This window comes from Carcharodon carcharias, chromosome 7 (genome assembly GCF_017639515.1).
Source record: "Carcharodon carcharias isolate sCarCar2 chromosome 7, sCarCar2.pri, whole genome shotgun sequence".
Lineage (NCBI taxonomy): Eukaryota > Metazoa > Chordata > Chondrichthyes > Lamniformes > Lamnidae > Carcharodon > Carcharodon carcharias.
The window spans coordinates 46,716,868-46,738,441 of record NC_054473.1 but is presented as its reverse complement, the minus strand read 5'-3'; the positions used below and the strand labels follow the sequence as shown (position 1 = coordinate 46,738,441).

Here is a 21,574-nt window from a genome sequence, read left to right as displayed (position 1 = left end):
CACCCCCTCCAAACATCACCACCACCAGCCACTGCAACCCTACCATCCCCTACAAACATCATCATCACCACCCACTGCAACTCCACCACTCCTCACAAACATCACAACCACCACCCACTGCAACCCTACCACCCGCCACAAACAGCACCACCACCACACACTGCAACCCTACCACCCACCATAAACATCACCACCAGCACCCACTGCAACTCCAAACCCACAAACATCATCACCACCACTCACTACAAACATCACCACCACCACACACTGCAACCCCACCACCCCCAACAAACGTCACCACCACCACCCACTGCAACTCCACCACTCCTCACAAACATCACCACCACCAGCCACTGCAACCCTACCACTCCTCACAAACATCACCACCACCACACACTGCAACCCCACCACTCCCCACAAACATCAACACCACCACACACTGCAACCCTACCACCCACCACAAACATCACCACCAGCACCCACTGCAACTCCAAACCCACAAACATCATCACCACCACTCACTACAAACATCACCACCACCACCCACGGCAACTCCACCACTCCTCACAAACATCACCACCACCAGCCACTGCAACCCTACCACTCCTCACAAACATCACCACCACCACACACTGCAACCCCACCACCCCCAACAGACATCACCACCACCACCCACTGCAACTCCACCACTGCTCACAAACATCACCACCACCACCCACTGCAACCCTACCACTCCTCACAAACATCATCACCACCACTCACTGCAACCCTACCACCCCCTACAAACATCACCACCATCACCTACTGCAACCCCACCACTCCCCACAAACATCACCACCACCACCACCACCCGCTGCAACCCTACCACTCCGTACACACATCATCACCACCACCCACTGCAACTCCACCACTCCTCACAAACATCACCACCACCATCCACTGCAACCCTACCACCCCCCACAAACATCAGCACCAGCACCCACTGCAACTTCACCACACGCCACAAACAGCACCACCACAACAAACTGCAACCCTACCACGCATCACAAACATCACCACCACCAACCTCTGCAACTCCACCACCGCCCACAAACATCACCACCAACACCCACTGCAACCCGACCTCCCGCCACAAACATCACCACTACCACCCCCTGCAACCCTACCACCCCCTATAAAGATCACCACCACTACCCATAGCAACCCTAACACATTACCACTAACACCCCCGGCAACCCTAACACCTCCTACAAACATCATCACCACCACCCACTTCAAGCCCACCACCCTCCACAAACATCATCACCACCACTTACTGCAACCCTACCACCCCCTACAAACATCACCACCATCACCTACTGCAACCCCACCACTCCCCACAAACATCACCAGCACCACCACCATCCACTGCAACCCCACCACCCCAACAAACATCACCACCATCACCCACTGCAACTCCACCCCCCACAAACATCACCACCAAGAACCACTGCAGCCCTACCACCCCCTACAAATCTCACCACTATCACTTACTGCGACCGCACCACCCACCACCATCATCACCACCACCACCCACTGCAACGCCACCAACCCCTACAAACATCATCGACACCACCCACTGCAACCCCAGCACCCTCCACAAACATCACCACCACCACCCACAGCAATCCCAGCACCCCTTACAAACATCACCATGACCACACCCTGCAACCCGCACACCCCCTACAAACATCATTAACACCAGCCTCTGCAACCACACCACGCTTCACAAACATCACCACCAACACCAACTGCAACCCTACCACCCTCTCCACATATCACCATCACCACCAACTGCAACATTTCCACCCCCTACAAACATCATCACCACCACCCACTTCAACCCCACCACCCCCTACAAACATCATCACCACCATCTACTGCAACCCCAACACCCTCCACAAACATCAACACCATCACCCACTGCAACACTACCACCCCCTACAAACATCAACAGCACCACCCACTGCAACCCCACCTCCCCCCAAATATCACCACTACCCCCCCCTGAAACCCCAACACTCTCCACAAACATCACCACCATCACCCACTGCAACCCTACCACCCCCTACAAACATCAGCACAACCACCCACTGCAACCACACCACCCTCCAAAAACATCACCACTACCACCCACTGCAACCCAACTACCCCCTCCAAACATCACCACCACCAGCCACTGCAACCCTACCACCCCCTACAAACATCATCACCACCACGCACTGGAACTCCACAAACCCCCACAAACATCACCACTAACACTCACTGCTACCCTACCACTCTGTACAAACATCATCACCACCACCCACTGCAACTCCACCACTCCTTACAATCATCACCACCACCACCCACTGCAACCCTACCGCTCCGTACAAACATCATCACCACCACCCACTGCAACTCCACCACTCCTCACAAACATCACCACCACCACCCACTGCAAACCTACCACTCCTCACAAACATCACCACCACCACCCACTGAAACCTCACCACACGCCACAAGCATCACCACCACCACCCACTGCAACCTCACCACACGCCAAAAACAGCACCACCACAACAAACTGCAATCCTACCACCCATCACAAACATCACGACCACCAACCTCTGCAACTCCACCACCTCCCACAAATATCACCACCAACACCCACAGCAACCCCACCACCCGCCACAAACATCACCACTACCACACCCTGCAACCCTACCACCCCCTATAAAGATCACCACCACCACTCACTGCAACCCCACCACCCACCACAAACATCACCACTACCAGCCCCGGCAACCCTAACACCCCCTACAAACATCACCACCACTACCCACAGCAACCCCACCACCCCCCACAAACATCATCACCACCACTCACTGCAACCCTACCACCCCCTACAAACATCACCACCATCACCTACTGCAACCCCACCACTCCCCACAAACATCACCACCACCACCACCACCCGCTGCAACCCTACCACTCCGTACACACATCATCACCACCACCCACTGCAACTCCACCACTCCTCACAAACATCACAAACACCACCCACTGCTACCCTACCACTCCGTACAAACATCATCACCACCACCCAAAGCAACCACACCACTCCTCACAAACATCACCACCACCATCCACTGCAACCCTACCACCCCCCACAAACATCAGCACCAGCACCCACTGCATCCTCACCACATGCCACAAACAGCACCACCACAACAAACTGCAACCCTACCACGCATCACAAACATCACGACCACCAACCTCTGCAACTCCACCACCGCCCACAAACATCACCACCAACACCCACTGCAACCCGACCTCCCGCCACAAACATCACCACTACCACCCCCTGCAACCCTACCACCCCCTATAAAGATCACCACCACTACCCACAGCAACCCCACCACCCCCCAAAAACATTACCACTAACACCCACGGCAACCCTAACACCTGCTACAAACATCATCACCACCACCCACTTCAAGCCCACCACCCTCCACAAACATCATCACCACCACTCACTGCAACCCTACCACCCCCTACAAACATCACCACCATCACCTACTTCAACCCCACCACTCCCCACAAACATCACCAGCACCACCACCATCCACTGCAACCCCACCACCCCAACAAACATCACCACCATCACCCACTGCAACTCCACCCCCCACAAACATCACAACCAAGAACCACTGCAACCCTACCACCCCCTACAAATCTCACCACTATCACTTACTGCAACCCCAACACTAACATCACCACCACCACCCACTGCAACGCCACCAACCCGTACAAACATCATCAACACCACCCACTGCAACCCCAGCACCCTCCACAAACATCACCACCACCACCTACTGCAACCCCAGCACCCCTCACAAACATCACCACGACCACACCCTGCAACCCGCACACCCCGTGCAAACATCATTACCACCAGCCTCTGCAACCACACCACCCTTCACAAACATCACCACCACCACCAACTGCAACCCTACCACCCCCTCCACATATCACCAACACCACCAACTGCAACACTACCACACCCTACAAACATCATCACCACCACCCACTAGAACACCACTGCCCCATACAAACATCATCACCACCACCCATTGCAACCACATTACCCCCAACAAACATCACCACCACCTCCCACTGCAACCCTACCACCGGCTACAAACATCACCACCACCACCCACAGCAACACCAGCACTCTCCAGAACCATCACCACCACTACCCACTGCAACCCTACCACCCCCTCCAAACATCTCCACCACCAGCCACGGCAACCCGACCACCCCCTACTAACGTCATCACCACCACCCACTGCAACCCCACCACCCCCCACAAACATCACCACTACCACCCCCTGCAACCCTAGCATCCCCTACAAACATCATCACCACTAACTGCAACCCTACCACCCCTACAAACATCACCACCACCACCCCTGCAACCCCTCAACCCCCCACAAACATTACCACCAGCACCCACTAGAACCCCACCACCCACCACAAACATCAACACCACCCCCACTACAACGCTACCACCCCCTGCAAACATCATTACCGTCACCCACTGCAATGCCACCACCCTCCACAACCATCACCACCAAGAACCACTGGCAACCCTACCACCCCATACAAATCTCACCACCATCACTTACTGCAACCCCACCACCCCCTAACAACATCACTACCACCCCCCACAGCAACGCAACCAACCCCTACAAACGTCACCATGACCACACCCTGCAACCCTGTCACCCACTACAAACACCATCACCACCACCCACAGCAACCACACCACCATCCACAAACATCACCACCACCACCAACTGCAACCCTACCACCCCCTCCACACATCACCATCACCACAAGCTGCAACACTACCACCCCCGACAAACATCATCACCACCACCCAGTGCAACCCCACCACCCCCCACAAACATCACCACTACCACCCACTGCAACCTTATCACCCCCTACAAACATCATCACCACCACCCTCTGCAACCCCACCACCCTCAACAAACATCACCACCACCTCCCACTGCAACCCTACCACCCGCTACAAACATCACCACCACCACCCACTGCAACCCCAGCACCCTACAGAAACATCACCACCACTACCCACTGCAACCCTACCATCCCGTACAAACAGCACCATCAGCACCCACTGCAACCCCAACACCCCCAACAAACGTCACCACCACCACCATCACTGCAACCCCACCACCCACTACAAACATCATCACCACCACCCACTGCAACCCCACCACCCTCCACAAACATTACTACCACCACCCACTGCAACCCTACCACTCCCTACAAACATCATCACCATCAACCACTGAAACCCCAGCACCCTCCACAAGCATCACCACCACCACCCACTGCAACCCCACCACCCCGCACAAACATCACCACCACCATCCACTGCAACCATACCACTCCCTCCAAACATCACCACCACCATGCACTGCAACCCCACCTCCCCCCACAAACATCACCACTACCACCCACTGCAACCCCACCACCCCCTACAAACATCACCACCACCATCCACTGCAACCCCACCACCCGCCACAAACATCACCACTACCACCCCCTGCAACCCCACCACCCCCTCCAAATATCACCACCACCACCCACTGCAACCCCACCACCCTCCAAAAATATCACCACCACCACCCATTGCAACCCCACCACCCTCCAAAAATATCACCACCACCACCCACTGCAACCCAACCACCCCCTTCAAAAATCACAACCACCAGCCACTGCAACCCTACCACCCCCTACAAACATCATCACCACCATGCACTGGAACTCCACCACCCCCTAAAGAACATCACCACTAACAACCACTGCTACCCTACCACTCCGTACAAACATCATCACCACCACCCACTGCAACTCCACCACTCCTCACAAACATCATCACCACCACCCACTGCAACTCCACCACTCCATACAAACATCATCACCCCCACCCACTGCAACTCAACCACTCCTCACAAACATCACCACCACCACCCACTGCAACCCTACCACCCGCCAAAAACATCACCGTCACCACACACTGCAACCACACCAGCACCCACAAACGGCACCACCACCACACACTGCAACCCTACCACCCCCCACAAACATCACCACCACCACCCAATGCAACCTCACCACACCCCACAAACAGCACCACCACAACACACTGCAACCACACGACCCATCACAAACATCACGACCACCACCCTCTGCAACTCCACCACCGCCCACAAACATCACCATCACCACCCACTGCAACATCTCCACTCCCCACAAACATCACCACCACCACCCACTGCAACCCCACTACCCTCCACAAACATTACTACCACCACCCACTGCAACCCCACAACCCCCCACAAACATCATCCCCACAACCACTGCAACCATACGAACCCCTACAAACATCACCACCACCATCCGCTGCAACCCTACCACCCTCCACAAACATCACCACCACCACCCCCTGCAACCCTACCACCCTCTATAAAGATCACCACCACCACTCACTGCAACCCCACCACCTGCCACAAACATCACCACTACCACCCCCTGCAACCCTACCACACACTACAAACATCACCACCACTACCCACTGCAACCCCACCACCACCCACAAACATTAGCACTACCACACCCGCCAAACCTACCACCTCCTACAAACATCATTACCACCACCCACTTCAAGCCCACCACCCTCCACAAACATCATCACCACCACTCACTGCAACCCTACCACCCCCTACAAACATCACCACCATCACCTACTGCAACCCCACCACTCACCACAAACATCACCACCATCACCACCACCCACTGCAACCCCACCACTCCCAACAAACAGCATCACCACCATCCACTGCAACCCCACCACCCTCCACAAATATCAACCCCATCACTCACTGCAACCCAAAAAATCCTCACAAACATCACCACTACCAACCCCTGCAACCCTATTACCCCCTACAAACATCATCAACACCACCCACTGCAACCCCACCACACCCCACAAACATCACCACTACCACCCTCTGCAAACCCAGCATCCCCTACAAACATCACCACCACCACCCACTGCAACCCCACAACCCCCCACAAACATTACCACCAGCACCCACTGCAACCCCACCACCCACCACAAACATCACCACCACCCCCACTGCAACGCTACAACCCCCTAACAAACATCATCACCGACACCCACTGCAATCCCACCACCCTCCACAACCATCACCACCAAGAACCACTGGCAACCCTACCACCCCATACAAATCACACCACCAGCACTTACTGCAACCCCACCACCCCCCAACAACATCACCACCACCACCCACTGCAACGCAACCAACCCCTACAAACATCATCACCACCAACCACTGAAACCCCAGCACCCTCCACAAGCATCACCACCACCACAAACTGCAACCCCACCACCCCCCACAAACATCACCACCACCATCCACTGCAACCATACCACTCCCTCCAAACATCACCACCACCATCCACTGCAACCCAACCACCCCCCACAAACATCACCACTACCACCCACTGCAACCCCACCACCCGCCACAAACATCAGCACCACCACCCACTGCAACCCCACCACCCTCCAAAAATATCACCACCACCACCCACTGCAACTCAACCACCCCCTCCTAACATCACCACCACCAGCCACTGCAACCCAACCACCCCCTACAAACATAATCATCACCACCCACTGCAACTCCACCACTCCTCACAAACATCACCACCACCACCCACTGCAACCCTACCACCCGCCACAAACATCACCACCACCACCCACTGCAACCCCACCAGCACCCACAAAAAGCACCACCACCACACACTGCAACCCTACCACCCACCACAAACATCACCGCCATCACCCACTGCAACTCCAACCACACAAACATTATCACCAACACTCACTACAAACATCACCACCACCACCCACTGCAACCACACCACTCCCCACAAACATCAACACCACCACCCACTGCAACGCCCACCAACTGCCAGAAACAGCAGCACCACCACACACTGCAACCCTACCACCCCCAACAAACATCACCACGATCACCCACTGCAACTCCACTCCTCACAAACATCACCACCAAGAACCACTGCACCCTACCACACCCTACAAATCTCACCACCATCACTTACTGCAATTTCACCACCCACCACCATCACCACCACCACCCACTGCAACGCCACCCACCCCTACAAACATCATCAACACCACCCACTGCAACCCCAGCACCCTCCACAAACATCACCACCACAACCCACTGCAACACCAACACCCCCCACAAACATCACCACCACCACCCACTGCAACCCCACCACCCAATACAAACATCATCACCACCACCCACTGCAACCCTACTACCCCCCACTATCATCACCACCACCACCCACTGCAACCCCACCACCTTCCACAAACATTACTACCACCACCCAATGCAACCCCACAACCCCCGACAAACATCACCACTACCACCCCTGAAACCCTTCCACCCCCTAGAAACATCACCTCCACCACCCACTGCAACCCAACCACCCCCCACAAACATCACCACTACCACCCACAGCAACCCTACCTCCCCCTACAAACATCTTCATCACCACCCACTGCAACCCCACCACCCTTTACCAACATCAGCACCACCACCCACTGCAATCCCACCACCCTCCAAAAACATCACCACCACCACCCACTGCAACCCTACCACCCCCTCCAAACATCACCACCACCAGCCACTGCAACCCTACCACCCCACACAAACATCACCACTAACACCCACTGCTACCCTACCACTCCGTACAAACATCATCACCACCACCCACTGCTACCCCACCATCCTCTACAAACATCACCACCACCACCACTGCAACCCCACCACCCACCACAAACATCAGCACCACCAGCCACTGCAACCTCACCACCCTCCAAAAACATCACCACCACCACCCACTGCAACCCAACCACACCCTACAAACATCATCACCACCATGCACTGGAACTCCACCACTCCTCACAAACATCACCACCATCACCCACTGCAACCCTAGCAACCCCCACAAACATCACCACCACCACCCACTGCAACCTCACCACACCCCACAAACAGCACCACCACCGCACACTGCAACCCTACCACCCACCACACACATCACGACCACCACCCTCTGCAACCCCACCACGGCCCACAAACATCACCACCATCACCCACTGCAACTCCACCCCCCACAAACATCACCACCACCAACCACGACAACCATCACCACCACTACCCACTGAAACCCCACCACCCCCCACAAATATCACCACTACCACACCCGCCAACCCCAACACCCCCAACAAATATCACCACCACCATCCACTGCAACCCTACCACCCCCTCCAAACATCTCCACCACCAGCCAAGGCAACTCGAGCACCCCCTACTAACATCATCACCTCCACCCACTGCAACCCCACCACCCCCCACAAACATCACCACTACCACCCCCTGCAACCCTAGCATCCCCTACAAACATCATCACCACCACTAACTGCAACCCTACCACCCCTACAAACATCACCACTACCACCCCTGCAACCCCACAACCCCCCACAAACATTACCACCAGCACCCACTACAACCCTAGCACCCACCACAAACATCACCACCACCCCCACTGCAACGCTACCACCCACTGCAAACATCATCACCGACACCCACTGCAATCCCACCACCCTCCACAACCATCACCACCAAGAACCACTGGCAACCCTACCAACCCATACAAATCTCACCACCATCATGTACTGCAACCCCACCACCCCCTAACAACATCACTACCACCCCCCACAGCAGCGCAACCAACCCCTACAAACATCACCATGACCACACCCTGCAACCCTGTCACCCACTACAAACACCATCACCACCACCCACTGCAACCACACCATCATCCACAAACATCACCACCACCACCAACTGCAACCCTACCACCCCCTCCACCCATCACCATCACCACAAACTGCAACACAACCACTCCCTACAAACATCATCACCACCAGCCAGGCCAACCCCACCACCCCCCACAAACATCACCACCACCACCACTGCAACCCCACCACCCACTACAAACATCATCACCACCACCCACTGCAACTCCACCACTCCTCACAAACATCACCACCACCACCCACTGCAACCCTACCACCCCCCACAAACATCAGCACCACCACCCACTGCAACCTCACCACATCCCACAAAAAGCACCACCACAACACACTGCAACCACACGACCCATCACAAACATCACGACCACCACCCTCTGCAATCCCACCAACCCCTACAAACATCATCACCACCACCCACTGGAACACCATTACCCTCCACAAACATCACCACCACCACCCCCTGCAACCCTACCACCCCCTATAAAGATCACCAGCACCACTCACTGCAACACCACCACCCGCCACAAACATCACCACTACCACCCCCTGCAACCCTACCACACACTACAAACATCACCAACACCACCCACTGCAACCCCACCACCACCCACAAATATCACCACTACCAGCCCCGGCAACCCTAACACCCCCAACAAATATCACCACCACCATCCACTGCAACCCTACCACCCCCTCCAAACATCTCCACCACCAGCCAAGGCAACTCGACCACCCCCTACTAACATCATCACCTCCACCCACTGCAACCCCACCACCCCCCACAAACATCACCACTACCACCCCCTGCAACCCTAGCATCCCCCACAAACATCATCACCACCACTCACTGCAACCCTACCACCCCCTACAAACATCATCACCATCACCTACTGCAACCCCACCACTCACCACAAACATCACCACCACCACCACCACCCACTGCAACCCCACCACCCCCAACAAACAGCATCACCACCATCCACTGCAATCCAACCACCCCCCACAAACATCACCACTACCACCCACAGCAACCCTACCACCCCCTACAAACAACTTCATCACTACCCACAGCAACCCCACCACCCCCCACAAACATCATCACCACCACTCACTGCAACCCTACCACCCCCTACAAACATCACCACCATCACCTACTGCAACCCCACCACTCCCCACAAACATCACCACCACCCCCACTGCAACGCTACAACCCCATAACAAACATCATCACCGACACCCACTGCAATCCCACCACCCTCCACAACCATCACCACCAAGAACCACTGGCAACCCTACCACCCCATACAAATCACACCACCAGCACTTACTGCAACCCCACCACCCCCCAACAACATCACCACCACCACCCACTGCAACGCAACCAACCCCTACAAACATCATCACCATCAACCACTGAAACCCCAGCACCCTCCACAAGCATCACCACCACCACAAACTGCAACCCCACCACCCCCCACAAACATCACCACCACCATCCACTGCAACCATACCACTCCCTCCAAACATCACCACCACCATCCACTGCAACCCAACCACCCCCCACAAACATCACCACTACCACCCACTGCAACCCCACCACCCGCCACAAACATCAGCACCACCACCCACTGCAACCCCACCACCCTCCAAAAATATCACCACCACCACCCACTGCAACCCAACCACCCCCTCCTAACATCACCACCACCGCCCACTGCAATCCTACCACCCTCTACAAACATCACCACCAACACCCACTGCAACCCCACCACCCGCCACAAACATCACCACGACCACCCCCTGCAACCCTACCACTCCATACAAACATCATTACCACCACCCACTGCAACTCCACCACTCCTCACAAACATCACCACCACCACCCACTGCAACCCCACTACCCCCAACAAACATCACCACCACCTCCCACTGCAACCCTACCAACTGCTACAAACATCACCACCACCACCCACTACAACCCCAGCACTCTCCAGAACCATCACCACCACTACCACGGCATCCTCACCACCAACTACAAACATCATCACCACCTCCCAGTGCAACCTCACCATTCCCAACAAACATCACAACCACCAAACACTGCAACCCTACTACCCCCCACTATCATCACCACCACCCACTGCAACCCCACATCCCTCCACAAACATTACTACCACCACACACTGCAACCCCACAACCCCCCACAAACATCACCCCCACAACCACTGCAACCCTACGACCCCTTACAAACATCACCACCACCATCCACTGCAACCCCACCAACCCCTACAAACATCATTACCACCACCCACTGGAACCCCAACACCCTCCAAAAACATCACCACCATCGCCCACTGCAATCCTACCAACCCCTACAAACATCACCACCAACACCCACTGCAACCCCACCACGTGCCACAAACATCACCACGACCACCCCCTGCAACCCCACCACCCCCTACAAACATCACCCCTACCACCCCCTACAAACATCATCACCACCACCCACTGCAACCCCACCACCCTCTACAAACATCACCACCACCACCCCCTGCAACCCCACCACCCGCCACAAACATCAGCACCACCACCCACTGCAACCCAACCACCCCCTTCAAACATCACCACCACCAGCCACTGCAACCCTACCACCCCCTACAAACATCATCACCACCATGCACTGGAATTCCACCACCACCCAAAGAACATCACCAATAACACCCACTGCAACCCTACAATCCCCTACAAACATCACCACCAGCACCCACTGCAACCCCAACACCCCTCACAAACATCACCACCACCACCACCAATGCATCCCCACCACCCCCTACAAACATCATCACCGACACCCACTGCAATCCCACCACCCTCCACAACCATCACCACCAAGAACCACTGGCAACCCTACCACCCCATACAAATCTCACCACCATCACTCACTGCCATCACCACCACCCACTGCAACCACACCACCATCCACAAACATCACCACTACCACCCCCTGCAAGCAGAACACCCCATACAAACATCACCACCATCACAAAGGAAATCAGTGCAACCACACGGATGGTTCTGGACAGTCTGCGGACCATAATAATCTGGATAGTGAGCCTTGCAGTGGGCTGGGAGCAGTTCCATGGCCTCCAAATCTTTGGCTTTTTCATCCTGCTGTTAGGTGCTGCACTCTACAATGGCTTCCATAAACAAATCCTGGCAAAGCTTCCTTGGTGCAAGGAGCGAATGGAGGAAGATTTTGAAAGGGAACGATTATTGACTGAAAACAAAGACTCCATAAACGTTACCCCATGAAACTATATTAAAATTTTTCCCTTTTTTTAATTGAAATAATTAGTTCACCCATTACAACTCAACCATCCCCGCAAACATCAGCACTACCACCCACAGCAACCCTACCACCCCCTACAAACATCATCAGCACCACCCACTGCAACCCTACCACCTTCGACAAACATCACCACCACCACCACCACTGCAACCCCACCACCCGCCACAAACATCAGCAGCACCACCCACTGCAACCCAACCACCCCCTACAAACATCATCACCACCATGCACTGGAACCCCAGCACCCTCCACAAACATCTCCCCCACCAAACACTGCAACCCCAGCACCCCTCACAAACATCACCACGACCACACCCTGCAACCCTGTCACCCACTACAAACACCATCACCACCACCCACTGCAACCACACCACCATCCACAAACATCACCACCACCACCAAATGCAACCCTACCACCCCCTCCACACATCACCATCACCACAAGCTGCAACACTACCACACCCGACAAACATCATCACCACCACCCAGTGCAACCCCACCACCCCCCACAAACATCACCACTACCACCCACTGCAACCTTATCACCCCCTACAAACATCATCACCACCACCCTCTGCAACCCCACCACCCTCAACAAACATCACCACCACCTCCCACTGCAACCCTACCACCCGCTACAAACATCACCACCACCACCCACTGCAACCCCAGCACCCTACAGAAACATCACCACCACTACCCACTGCAACCCTACCATCCCGTACAAACAGCACCATCAGCACCCACTGCAACCCCAACACCCCCAACAAACGTCACCACCACCACCATCACTGCAACCCCACCACCCACTACAAACATCATCACCACCACCCACTGCAACCCCACCACCCTCCACAAACATTACTACCACCACCCACTGCAACCCTACCACTCCCTACAAACATCATCACCATCAACCACTGAAATCCCAGCACCCTCCACAAGCATCACCACCACCACCCACTGCAACCCCACCACCCCGCACAAACATCACCACCACCATCCACTGCAACCATACCACTCCCTCCAAACATCACCACCACCATGCACTGCAACCCCACCTCCCCCCACAAACATCACCACTACCACCCACTGCAACCCCACCACCCCCTACAAACATCACCACCACCATCCACTGCAACCCCACCACCCGCCACAAACATCACCACTACCACCCCCTGCAACCCCACCACCCCCTCCAAATATCACCACCACCACCCACTGCAACCCCACCACCCTCCAAAAATATCACCACCACCACCCATTGCAACCCCACCACCCTCCAAAAATATCACCACCACCACCCACTGCAACCCAACCACCCCCTTCAAAAATCACAACCACCAGCCACTGCAACCCTACCACCCCCTACAAACATCATCACCACCATGCACCGGAACTCCACCACCCCCTAAAGAACATCACCACTAACAACCACTGCTACCCTACCACTCCGTACAAACATCATCACCACCACCCACTGCAACTCCACCACTCCTCACAAACATCATCACCACCACCCACTGCAACTCCACCACTCCATACAAACATCATCACCCCCACCCACTGCAACTCAACCACTCCTCACAAACATCACCACCACCACCCACTGCAACCCTACCACCCGCCACAAACATCACCGTCACCACACACTGCAACCACACCAGCACCCACAAACGGCACCACCACCACACACTGCAACCCTACCACCCCCCACAAACATCACCACCACCACCCAATGCAACCTCACCACACCCCACAAACAGCACCACCACAACACACTGCAACCACACGACCCATCACAAACATCACGACCACCACCCTCTGCAACTCTACCACCGCCCACAAACATCACCATCACCACCCACTGCAACATCTCCACTCCCCACAAACATCACCACCACCACCCACTGCAACCCCACTACCCTCCACAAACATTACTACCACCACCCACTGCAACCCCACAACCCCCCACAAACATCATCCCCACAACCACTGCAACCATACGAACCCCTACAAACATCACCACCACCATCCGCTGCAACCCTACCACCCTCCACAAACATCACCACCACCACCCCCTGCAACCCTACCACCCTCTATAAAGATCACCACCACCACTCACTGCAACCCCACCACCTGCCACAAACATCACCACTACCACCACCTGCAACCCTACCACACACTACAAACATCACCACCACTACCCACTGCAACCCCACCACCACCCACAAACATTAGCACTACCACCCCCGCCAAACCTACCACCTCCTACAAACATCATTACCACCACCCACTTCAAGCCCACCACCCTCCACAAACATCATCACCACCACTCACTGCAACCCTACCACCCCCTACAAACATCACCACCATCACCTACTGCAACCCCACCACTCACCACAAACATCACCACCATCACCACCACCCACTGCAACCCCACCACTCCCAACAAACAGCATCACCACCATCCACTGCAACCCCACCACCCTCCACAAATATCAACCCCATCACTCACTGCAACCCAACAAATCCTCACAAACATCACCACTACCAACCCCTGCAACCCTATTACCCCCTACAAACATCATCAACACCACCCACTGCAACCCCACCACACCCCACAAACATCACCACTACCACCCTCTGCAAACCCAGCATCCCCTACAAACATCATCACCACCACTAACTGCAACCCTACACCCCGCTACAAACATCACCACCACCACCCACTGCAACCCCACAACCCCCCACAAACATCACCACGACCACCCCCTGCAACCCTACCACTCCATACAAACATCATTACCACCACCCACTGCAACTCCACCACTCCTCACAAACATCACCACCACCACCCACTGCAACCCCACTACCCCCAACAAACATCACCACCACCTCCCACTGCAACCCTACCAACTGCTACAAACATCACCACCACCACCCACTACAACCCCAGCACTCTCCAGAACCATCACCACCACTACCACGGCATCCTCACCACCAACTACAAACATCATCACCACCTCCCAGTGCAACCTCACCATTCCCAACAAACATCACAACCACCAAACACTGCAACCCTACTACCCCCCACTATCATCACCACCACCCACTGCAACCCCACATCCCTCCACAAACATTACTACCACCACACACTGCAACCCCACAACCCCCCACAAACATCACCCCCACAACCACTGCAACCCTACGACCCCTTACAAACATCACCACCACCATCCACTGCAACCCCACCAACCCCTACAAACATCATTACCACCACCCACTGGAACCCCAACACCCTCCAAAAACATCACCACCATCGCCCACTGCAATCCTACCAACCCCTACAAACATCACCACCAACACCCACTGCAACCCCACCACGTGCCACAAACATCACCACGACCACCCCCTGCAACCCCACCACCCCCTACAAACATCACCCCTACCACCCCCTACAAACATCATCACCACCACCCACTGCAACCCCACCACCCTCTACAAACATCACCACCACCACCCCCTGCAACCCCACCACCCGCCACAAACATCAGCACCACCACCCACTGCAACCCAACCACCCCCTTCAAACATCACCACCACCAGCCACTGCAACCCTACCACCCCCTACAAACATCATCACCACCATGCACTGGAATTCCACCACCACCCAAAGAACATCACCAATAACACCCACTGCAACCCTACAATCCCCTACAAACATCACCACCAGCACCCACTGCAACCCCAACACCCCTCACAAACATCACCACCACCACCACCAATGCATCCCCACCACCCCCTACAAACATCATCACCGACACCCACTGCAATCCCACCACCCTCCACAACCATCACCACCAAGAACCACTGGCAACCCTACCACCCCATACAAATCTCACCACCATCACTCACTGCCATCACCACCACCCACTGCAACCACACCACCATCCACAAACATCACCACTACCACCCCCTGCAAGCAGAACACCCCATACAAACATCACCACCATCACAAAGGAAATCAGTGCAACCACACGGATGGTTCTGGACAGTCTGCGGACCATAATAATCTGGATAGTGAGCCTTGCAGTGGGCTGGGAGCAGTTCCATGGCCTCCAAATCTTTGGCTTTTTCATCCTGCTGTTAGGTGCTGCACTCTACAATGGCTTCCATAAACAAATCCTGGCAAAGCTTCCTTGGTGCAAGGAGCGAATGGAGGAAGATTTTGAAAGGGAACGATTATTGACTGAAAACAAAGACTCCATAAACGTTACCCCATGAAACTATATTAAAATTTTTCCCTTTTTTTAATTGAAATAATTAGTTCACCCATTACAACTCAACCATCCCCGCAAACATCAGCACTACCACCCACAGCAACCCTACCACCCCCTACAAACATCATCAGCACCACCCACTGCAACCCTACCACCTTCGACAAACATCACCACCACCACCACCACTGCAACCCCACCACCCGCCACAAACATCAGCAGCACCACCCACTGCAACCCAACCACCCCCTACAAACATCATCACCACCATGCACTGGAACCCCAGCACCCTCCACAAACATCTCCCCCACCAAACACTGCAACCCCAGCACCCCTCACAAACATCACCACGACCACACCCTGCAACCCTGTCACCCACTACAAACACCATCACCACCACCCACTGCAACCACACCACCATCCACAAACATCACCACCACCACCAAATGCAACCCTACCACCCCCTCCACACATCACCATCACCACAAGCTGCAACACTACCACACCCGACAAACATCATCACCACCACCCAGTGCAACCCCACCACCCCCCACAAACATCACCACTACCACCCACTGCAACCTTATCACCCCCTACAAACATCATCACCACCACCCTCTGCAACCCCACCACCCTCAACAAACATCACCACCACCTCCCACTGCAACCCTACCACCCGCTACAAACATCACCACCACCACCCACTGCAACCCCAGCACCCTACAGAAACATCACCACCACTACCCACTGCAACCCTACCATCCCGTACAAACAGCACCATCAGCACCCACTGCAACCCCAACACCCCCAACAAACGTCACCACCACCACCATCACTGCAACCCCACCACCCACTACAAACATCATCACCACCACCCACTGCAACCCCACCACCCTCCACAAACATTACTACCACCACCCACTGCAACCCTACCACTCCCTACAAACATCATCACCATCAACCACTGAAATCCCAGCACCCTCCACAAGCATCACCACCACCACCCACTGCAACCCCACCACCCCGCACAAACATCACCACCACCATCCACTGCAACCATACCACTCCCTCCAAACATCACCACCACCATGCACTGCAACCCCACCTCCCCCCACAAACATCACCACTACCACCCACTGCAACCCCACCACCCCCTACAAACATCACCACCACCATCCACTGCAACCCCACCACCCGCCACAAACATCACCACTACCACCCCCTGCAACCCCACCACCCCCTCCAAATATCACCACCACCACCCACTGCAACCCCACCACCCTCCAAAAATATCACCACCACCACCCATTGCAACCCCACCACCCTCCAAAAATATCACCACCACCACCCACTGCAACCCAACCACCCCCTTCAAAAATCACAACCACCAGCCACTGCAACCCTACCACCCCCTACAAACATCATCACCACCATGCACCGGAACTCCACCACCCCCTAAAGAACATCACCACTAACAACCACTGCTACCCTACCACTCCGTACAAACATCATCACCACCACCCACTGCAACTCCACCACTCCTCACAAACATCATCACCACCACCCACTGCAACTCCACCACTCCATACAAACATCATCACCCCCACCCACTGCAACTCAACCACTCCTCACAAACATCACCACCACCACCCACTGCAACCCTACCACCCGCCACAAACATCACCGTCACCACACACTGCAACCACACCAGCACCCACAAACGGCACCACCACCACACACTGCAACCCTACCACCCCCCACAAACATCACCACCACCACCCAATGCAACCTCACCACACCCCACAAACAGCACCACCACAACACACTGCAACCACACGACCCATCACAAACATCACGACCACCACCCTCTGCAACTCTACCACCGCCCACAAACATCACCATCACCACCCACTGCAACATCTCCACTCCCCACAAACATCACCACCACCACCCACTGCAACCCCACTACCCTCCACAAACATTACTACCACCACCCACTGCAACCCCACAACCCCCCACAAACATCATCCCCACAACCACTGCAACCATACGAACCCCTACAAACATCACCACCACCATCCGCTGCAACCCTACCACCCTCCACAAACATCACCACCACCACCCCCTGCAACCCTACCACCCTCTATAAAGATCACCACCACCACTCACTGCAACCCCACCACCTGCCACAAACATCACCACTACCACCCCCTGCAACCCTACCACACACTACAAACATCACCACCACTACCCACTGCAACCCCACCACCACCCACAAACATTAGCACTACCACCCCCGCCAAACCTACCACCTCCTACAAACATCATTACCACCACCCACTTCAAGCCCACCACCCTCCACAAACATCATCACCACCACTCACTGCAACCCTACCACCCCCTACAAACATCACCACCATCACCTACTGCAACCCCACCACTCACCACAAACATCACCACCATCACCACCACCCACTGCAACCCCACCACTCCCAACAAACAGCATCACCACCATCCACTGCAACCCCACCACCCTCCACAAATATCAACCCCATCACTCACTGCAACCCAACAAATCCTCACAAACATCACCACTACCAACCCCTGCAACCCTATTACCCCCTACAAACATCATCAACACCACCCACTGCAACCCCACCACACCCCACAAACATCACCACTACCACCCTCTGCAAACCCAGCATCCCCTACAAACATCATCACCACCACTAACTGCAACCCTACACCCCGCTACAAACATCACCACCACCACCCACTGCAACCCCACAACCCCCCACAAACATTACCACCAGCACCCACTGCAACCCCACCACCCACCACAAACATCACCACCACCCCCACTGCAACGCTACAACCCCCTAACAAACATCATCACCGACACCCACTGCAATCCCACCACCCTCCACAACCATCACCACCAAGAACCACTGGCAACCCTACCACCCCATACAAATCACACCACCAGCACTTACTGCAACCCCACCACCCCCCAACAACATCACCACCACCACCCACTGCAACGCAACCAACCCCTACAAACATCATCACCACCAACCACTGAAACCCCAGCACCCTCCACAAGCATCACCACCACCACAAACTGCAACCCCACCACCCCCCACAAACATCACCACCACCATCCACTGCAACCATACCACTCCCTCCAAACATCACCACCACCATCCACTGCAACCCAACCACCCCCCACAAACATCTCCATTACCACCCACTGCAACCCCACCACCCGCCACAAACATCAGCACCACCACCCACTGCAACCCCACCACCCTCCAAAAATATCACCACCACCACCCACTGCAACTCAACCACCCCCTCCTAACATCACCACCACCAGCCACTGCAACCCAACCACCCCCTACAAACATAATCATCACCACCCACTGCAACTCCACCACTCCTCACAAACATCACCACCACCACCCACTGCAACCCTACCACCCGCCACAAACATCACCACCACCACCCACTGCAACCCCACCAGCACCCACAAAAAGCACCACCACCACACACTGCAACCCTACCACCCACCACAAACATCACCGCCATCACCCACTGCAACTCCAACCACACAAACATTATCACCAACACTCACTACAAACATCACCACCACCACCCACTGCAACCACACCACTCCCCACAAACATCAACACCACCACCCACTGCAACGCCCACCAACTGCCAGAAACAGCAGCACCACCACACACTGCAACCCTACCACCCCCAACAAACATCACCACGATCACCCACTGCAACTCCACTCCTCACAAACATCACCACCAAGAACCACTGCACCCTACCACACCCTACAAATCTCACCACCATCACTTACTGCAATTTCACCACCCACCACCA

General features: G+C 55.2%; 1 protein-coding gene across 1 annotated transcript in view; it reads right to left on the bottom strand.

Moving 5' to 3' along the window:
* The window catches only part of synpr (synaptoporin), a 563,003-nt gene that overhangs the window by 129,231 nt on the left and 412,198 nt on the right, over positions 1-21,574 (bottom strand). The gene's annotated exons all lie outside the window — the stretch shown is intronic.